This window comes from Bidens hawaiensis, unplaced genomic scaffold (genome assembly GCF_021521415.1).
Source record: "Bidens hawaiensis isolate Kalapana, Puna unplaced genomic scaffold, B.hawaiensis_p1.1 tig00023813_1, whole genome shotgun sequence".
NCBI classification, from domain to species: domain Eukaryota; kingdom Viridiplantae; phylum Streptophyta; class Magnoliopsida; order Asterales; family Asteraceae; genus Bidens; species Bidens hawaiensis.
Genome location: NW_027493743.1, coordinates 1 through 8,380, shown reverse-complemented (window position 1 = coordinate 8,380; position 8,380 = coordinate 1). Strand labels below are relative to the sequence as shown.

The 8,380-nt window shown below is 27.9% G+C and overlaps 1 pseudogene across 1 annotated transcript; it reads right to left on the bottom strand.

The window, feature by feature from the left end:
- Positions 1 to 6,059: 6,059 nt before the first annotated feature.
- On the bottom strand, positions 6,060 to 8,373 carry LOC143568139 (transcription factor MYC4-like; annotated as a pseudogene). The gene is made up of 2 exons (XR_013141526.1): positions 7,771 to 8,373; positions 6,060 to 6,812 (listed from the first exon to the last, which is right to left on the bottom strand). The product of XR_013141526.1 is annotated as a transcription factor MYC4-like (transcript).
- Positions 8,374 to 8,380: the final 7 nt, after the last annotated feature.

The window sequence follows — 8,380 nt, the reverse complement described above, 5'->3', positions numbered from 1 at the left end:
TTATAATGTAACATAATATACAAACATCAACTTAATGAGCATAATTGATCTAACAATATGTGTGACTAATAAATGAGAGCTTGTCATAGATTCCTATTTTGTGCCGAAGAAGTTGACATCCCCTCGGCCTGTATAGTCGTGATCACGGTGACATGATACGTTTTCATACATTCAATGAGACAATGATCATTCAACTACAGTACATCTTTCACATATTGAAAAGCGAACGAAACGTACATCTAATGGTCTAATACAAATTAGAGTGTTAATCAATTCAGGGACCAATAACTTCTTATATTTCACTCATCAAACAATATATTTGTTCCATCTAGTTAATGTCAATTTTCCTTTACAAAATAAAATATATATATACTCTTACCAATAAAGCTTCTACCCCTTGGTTCAAACGATATACTCTTTCCAGTGAGATTCCTTTTTTTACCGATTCTTGATTAACTCCCATCATCATAAAAGAAACAGTATATTTGAGAGGTAATTTGTACACTACTAAATGCATTGGATATGTATGCACACTGGTAGAAGACATTTCACAATGTGTTATTCAGTTATTATATTTACGTTCGGTGACATATTTAATAAAATTTAAAAGTGTTCCTAAAATGCTAAGCTTACCTAACTCCTCTTTCTTATAAGTATAAGGAAGAAGAAATGTAAAAGTAGAATAATCTAACGAAGTCATTTTTATTTAGGTTCTATATTTAAATGAATTGCCTATGAAGTAGATTTTGATTTATATCGTTATGTTTGTGAATTGTATGGCAGTTTTTATGATATCATATATACTTAATACGTACCACTCAAGTTTTTATGATAGCATATATATTATTTCTAACATCAAGTTTTTACACACAGATACCTTTCAATCTTCAATTATTTGAACCCACACTATTTTTATAAATGACAAACACTATACTACTACTAGATCATCATTTTATGATATATAACACACACATATATGTTAATTATATCTTCTATAGTTCTATTTCTTTTAAAGCTTAGGCCATTTCTAATGGAGGGGCGCCTCTATTCCAAATTAGCCAAAAACGCTCCGCACATCTAAACGCATGCGTTTCCAAGCATGAGGCAAAAACATGAACCAAAACACAAGCATGGGTGAAGATATTTGTTTAATTAAATTTACAGGACAATCAAATTCATACACACCGCATGTATTTAATTTTTCATATGAAATCATTACGTCATTTCCTTCAGGGCCGGCCCTGGGGTGGCAAGGTGGTCGACGGCCACATGCCCGACACCTCGCTAAGCCTGATTTTTTTTAAATTATATGTATTTTTATTAAATACAATATATATATTTAATGTTAAAACTCAATTACATAACCACTAGCTTGGTCTAGTGACAAATGAGCATTACTCTCAACCAAAAGGTTATTAGTTTTAGTCTCATTTGAAACATTTTTAATCTTATATTAATACAAAAGTTTTTTACACAACCCAAATTATAACTAAGTAAACTCATATAAAAATTTAATTGTTTAAATCCAAAAAATACTCCTTTTACTTAAGACCAAAAAAAGTTTCGCCTTCGGCCTATTTTTTTTTTTTTTATTTCTCCGAGTTGGCCCTAATTTTCCAAGGAACGTTTTTTAGGTATGTCACATGTGGTAGTGAAGTTATATAACATATTTCACTATTTTGTGAAATAATTAGTGATGACTTTAAAAAAAATATTTTAAAATTTAGAACCTTGTCAATTTTTTTATTCTTATTTACACAATTGTAACACCATATTATGATAAATTTAATATTGTTGATATATTGCATTTATTTTTATTTTATTTATTAATATTATGTATTTATTGGTATTCAATATTATTAATATCATGTATATATTGTTGTTTTATTCATTAATACCATGTATTTATTGGTATTCAATATAATTAATATCATGTAATATACTATGTTAGATCCCGTGTTACACACAGATGGATATATATATATATATATATATGTATATATATATATATATAAGTTCAAGAGAGAAATGAAATTATTGTGAGAAATAAATATGAGCCACTAGTTTTATTTTAGATTTTAAAAACTTGAATATAAATGAAAAAGACATAAATGCAAAAAATAAATGCACGTTCTCTCTCCAATTAATATAACTAATATAACCATAATAAAGCTCTCTTTAATTAATATATCTATATAATTTAACTATAAGAATTAAAAAATTAAAACATAATTTAGTTTTATAATTTATTTACATCCTCTTCATTTTATCTAACAAAAATATAATTATTCATATAATACTAGTTCTTTATATTAAAAAAAATTCTTTTCACTCAATTTATTAGCATATATCAATGCGTAATTTTTAACAATAAATATCAAAACATAATATACTTTTTTTTTCAATTGATATATCTAGAAAAACTATTGTCATAAATAATATAAAAATATCATACAAATGTGTTAATTAAATATAAACAATAAATATACAACCTAGACAAAATTATATAACTTACACTTGTTTTGAGCAATCAAAACGTATAACGTACAAAAAAACATACAACTTACATATTTAATTCGACATCAACAATTATATAAATTACACAAATATACACATATTCTACATGTGTGTAGGTTATATGTTTTTCGTGTGTAGGTTATGTTTTCTTATTCTTAGAATAAGTGTGAGTTATATGTTATTGTGTAGGCTGTATATTTCACATTTAATGCAAACATATATAAGATAGGTTTTTGTATTATTCATCACAATGTAACTACGTGTTGATGGATATTGAAAAGTTGAGTTGAAAGAATTGGTTTTAAATATAATTTTTTTAATGTATGAATAAATTGTATTTGTGTAGGATGAAATTTTCGTGTGTAGGTTATATGTTTTCGTGTGCTTATGTATTTTATTGATGATGAATTTTGTGTGTAGGTTATATGTTTTCTTATTCTCAAAACAAGTGTAAGCTATATATTTTTGTGTAGGTTGTATTTTTTTTGTTGATATTTAATGCTAACACATGCAAAATAGTTTTTTGTATTATATATCACAATGTAACTACGTGTTGATGAGTATTTATATATTGAGTTGGAAGAAATTTGGATAGAAAGAAATTTTAGCGTATGAATAAATTGTACTTGTGTAAGATAAATTGTACTTGTGTAGGATAAAAATTTGGATAAAAAATAAATGAATTCTTAATATTTTTCATTTATAGTAATTTGATTAATTATATTAATTGAATAGATATAATAATTGAAGAGAGAGATGCATTTATAGTTTCTTAATTAATTTTGAAGCTTCTAAAACCTAAAATAAAACTAGTGGCTCATATTAATTTATCGCATTTTCTCGCTGTTAATTCATTTCTCTCTTGAACGATCCTATATATATATATATATATATATATATATATATATTACATGTTAATGAATTGTAAATATAAGATAATCTGACATTGTTAATATAAGGTATCATACTGTTGTTCTAATTAAAAAATCCAACATACAAAGACAAACTGAAAAATATAACAATTTAAAACATATTTCTAACTTATAACATGAAATAAAAAAGACATATTATTAAAACTCCATATACTGAAATCATATGTTGTAAACTATGAAGCGTAAATATGTAGATGTTTTAACATAAATTGTGTGTTATAAAAACTATTTTTATTGAAATTATAAAACATTTAAGTACACAACATAAAGATTGCTACAAATATGAATATAACAATGAGAGATAACAATTGTAATTTTGATTAAAACGTTTATTAAAGAAACAATTAAAATCCAAACTTCGTGACTTAAACCAGCATTTCAATCCAAACATCTATACATCATAAAAAATTTCCCAAAATCCAAAAAAAATCTTAAAATTTTAAAAAATAACAATGAAGACAATTAATTGTCTTTATTACTCAATAAGTGATTATAACCATTTATTTTGAAACATTCTCCAACTTATGAGTTATTGTTAAAAATTAAATTGTTTATTAGGTGGAAAATTTATTTATAGAAATTTATACTTGGCATCTTATGTGGATAACCTAATTATATAACATGTGAAAAAGATGTATTACTTTAATAGTATAGTAAGATTGTTATTATTTGGTATCATGTATTTATTGTTATTTAATATCAAAACATAAATTTTTTACATTGAGATCAACTAATTTCTTCAAGTATAAAAGTAACACTTCTTGCATAATTCTTTTATTTCAATACACCACATAATAATAAGCATGTCTCCCATAAAGTTTTGTTATGCAGTTTTACTAATAGTCTCAATTTTCGGTAAACTATACATTACATATTGTTTATTGCCCGTTCGTGTTTTTACTTCTAACACTCTAATATGAATAACACATTTGCACTGACATATTACTTATTTTTATTTCTTTGTATATGTCTAAACAGAAGAAAAGCGTGTGAAGAAAAATGGCAGCTTAATCCATGTGATTCGCAAACTTGTTACACTCAATGCCTAGACAGAAGAAACTCGAAGTTGGGACAGTGCGTGTCTGGTGATTACTGTTGGTGTGTTTGGATTTGTTAAGAGCCATGAATTTTAATAATAATAATATTAATAATAATAATAACGATTACTTGTCATCTTATTTAATTATTTAATTAAAGTCTAGCGTTTGAAAGTTTTGTTTTTTTTTTGGCATCTATACAATTATCATGTGTCGACTTTTTTTCAAGCATAGTAACTAGCAAGTGAATATTTAATTAAAGTCTACCGATTCTTGATTATGGTATCCTCTTTGTGTCAATATCCTACCTCTTTTTAGTAATGCTCACAGACCACCACATATAAAATTTAATAAATTATTATTAAAAACGACAAACAAAAGAAAAGACGAAAGCACAATTAAAAATAATTGGTGTCTTTTGCATCAGATATTGAACGGCCATCCTTGTTCCGATTTCTTGTCATCACGTGACTCTCCTTCAAAGATCCTGCTACATCGTACGACATATCAACTGTTGGACCATCTTACTTTACTCCATGACACGCATTCCCACTGCCTTCAACTATGTCAGATGACTTTCATCCAAACTATTTGGACAGGAAATTACCAAATTCATTGTACATTTTACCGGTAAACAAAATTTCCCATGTAACCAGTTTTTTTTTTTCAATCTCTTACTATTTTGCACTTTTTAATCACTAGCTAACGAGATTTTTAACAAATAAAATTCTATCATGCGTTACAAAAGTGTTGGGTCGATAGTGTTTTTTTCACTACTAGAAAACATGTCTTTTTCCTATAAATATTTTCTACAAAATTCCTATGACAGGTAATTTTAACAGATTTCAAACAAATTTTCAACAAAAAACAAAAAATAAACTCTAATTTTGCTACAATATTGCAACATAATAGTAACAATATGATTTCTCTTTGAAAAATTGTTGCTAACTTTCCAACAAAAAAAAATATTTATCAACTATTTCTTTTGTTTTTTAAGCTTGTATAAACTAAACCCAAATTAAAAATAAACCAGAAATTAGCTTTTGTAAGAAGTTTGCAACGGTATATATTTGTAGCAATTTTGTAAGAAAAGATGTTGGAAAACGGTTGAAAACAGTTTTTCAATCATGTGTTTTTTTAACACCACATTTTAGTTGGAAAATTGTTGGAAAGTGGGGTTTCCAACAGATTTCCTACGAAATCAGCCGTAGAAAAATGTCTAATTTTCTAGTAGTGTTTCTTTAAATTGCCAGAGCCAACGGAATTTTTAGGCATCCGACAAGATTGATTTTGTCGTGTGACGAGATTATATTTCTTGGTTTATGGCATCTAAGGAGACTAATGAAAAATGTTTTGGCCATTCGACGAGATTTTTTATACAAGTGGATTGGTTATAAATCCCGTGGATGTGGCGAAATTTAGAAGTGAACAATTTAGGAATAAGATACGTTTTTTCTACTATTTATTTTTTTTTTTCATGTATTAAATTTTGCAACTTATTTAGTTTTTATTTTTTTTACAATTTGCATACTATAGTTTTCTTTTGAGGTTTGTGAGCATAGTAAGCTTATTGACTTGAGCCACATACATAGATTTTTACAAATAATATTACAAGACACAAAATATCAAGATCTTAAGAGAACAAATATTTAGTTAACTAACTTAACTAATGATTTAATCTAGCAAGAAGATGAGATTTGACTTCATCTTCAGTAGTAGCACCAGGGATTCTAGTGACAACATCTTGAAGCATAAAATCATTAACACATGACATGCTTGCATGGTGAACCTTAGCTTTCATTTCTCGTAACGCATCCATCAATTTCGCCGCTGGCCAGTCTGTATTTCCCGGACTGCACTCTTATCATCGCATCTTCACCCACCATTGTCACCTCCACTTCCATCATCCTTTTGTTCTTACTCCCTTTGTTAATATTATTATTATTATTCATAGTTTTTGAATTCAAACCAGACACGTCTGGTATTTCAACTTTCATTTTTTTTATTTTTTTTGTGGTGGGTGGCATTATGAAGTTGGGATTCAAGTTCTTCAACTTTGTCTTTTAACTCGTTGATGTAACAAACGGCGTCCGCTAGTAAAGAGGCTTTGTCCATCTTGGACACGTTTGGAACTACGGACCGGAGGGTGTAGAACCGCTGGTTAAGCTTCTCACGCCTTTGGCGCTCAGCCTCCACGTGGTTCACTGGTGGTTCGTTTGACTTCTTTTTCATTCCTGGTTTTTTGGTGGGTGTGATAATTAACTGGCAGTCCGAATCTGAATGCTCCGATGGTGTGTCTGACCTAGGAGCTCTAGGCTTTGTGATTCTGGAAATTAGTAAGAAAATAATTATTTCTAAGATAAAATAATTAAGTAAATAATATCAAAAACGTTACTCCTAAATAGAAATAATAATAATTAATATACAAATATATTTTTATAAAGAAGAAATAATATAAGAAATAAATTGAAAATAGTTACTATGAAAACATTATCAGCGAAAAGAAAAGACTAATATCAAAACATTGTCGGTAAAAGAAAAGTGTTAATATAAATATATTGGTAAAACAAAAATATTTAACATAAAAACATTGATGGTAAAACAGATATATATAAATAAAAATGTTATTCGTGAAACAAAAATATTTAACAACAAAAAAGGAATTATTCGTAAAATAAAATAATAAATATTGAAATACTATTTGTAAAAATAATTAATACAAAAACATTATTTGCAAAGAAAAAATAACTAATATTATAAAATAGCAGGTATACTGATGGTATATACCATTTAGTTGTTACAAAAAATATTTGTAAATTCAAATAATTAATATAAAAACATTTGGAGCAGATTTAATATGTTCCTACTTCCTATAGAGCAGTCACTGTCTCACAGTGAGTGACATTGAGTGACATATTTAAAAAAAATTAATGATATCAATCAGTTTAATTATTGAAGTACCAACATGTTTGTTTGGATAAAACTTCCCTATATTAGTCGTGTATATTACTTCCTTCGTCCTGTTAAAAGTATCTATATATTTTTTTATTTGTTTCGTTATAAATATTTACTTTTAAAGTTTATTAGCCAATTTTCAAATTTACCCTTAAACAAACATAATTAAAATTAATAAACAATATTTATTGACCTAATTTTTAAAGATATTATTATCATTTAGCAAGAAAGAACAATAATCTAATCTAACTTAAACTTTGGTTTTTCAAACTCAGACATTTTGAGTGTGACGAAGGGAGTAATATATTTTATATTATAAATCACTTTACCTTCCCATCTTTCCAGATTTCTTGGTTTGTTGATCCATCACAGGTTCTTCAAACCCAATAATATTCATACTCTCTTCCACCACATCCCCAAACGAAATAACACCACCACCATTACTTGACCCATCCACTTGTTTCACCACACCATCCGGTGGAGAAGAAGACGAAGAACAAGACAAAGATCCACCACCAAACAATGACTGAGCTTGAACCACCAAATCAGACTCCACTTGATGCACCAAATGATAAGACCCCACTTCCACCACCCCATCACAACTAGGAATATACACCAACTGTTTCAACTCCATGCACATGAGCTTCTTTAACCCTCTCACACTCAACAGACAAAAGATTATGACCACCGGTTAACCACACAACGTTGTTAGACAACAACACGTTTGTCGGAACAGATCCATCGCCTATAGTAAATGATCTAGTTAATGACACAACGTAGAACCAGTCTGTGTCCACTTCTGGAGGTTGGATAATAATATTATTATTATTATTAGTGTTTTGGACAAAGTAACCATCAGCCCAAGTTAATGTGACAGGGCCATCTTGGTGGTTGAATGTTTTCCATAAAATGGCGTAGGCCCATGGGTGGTGGGCTTGG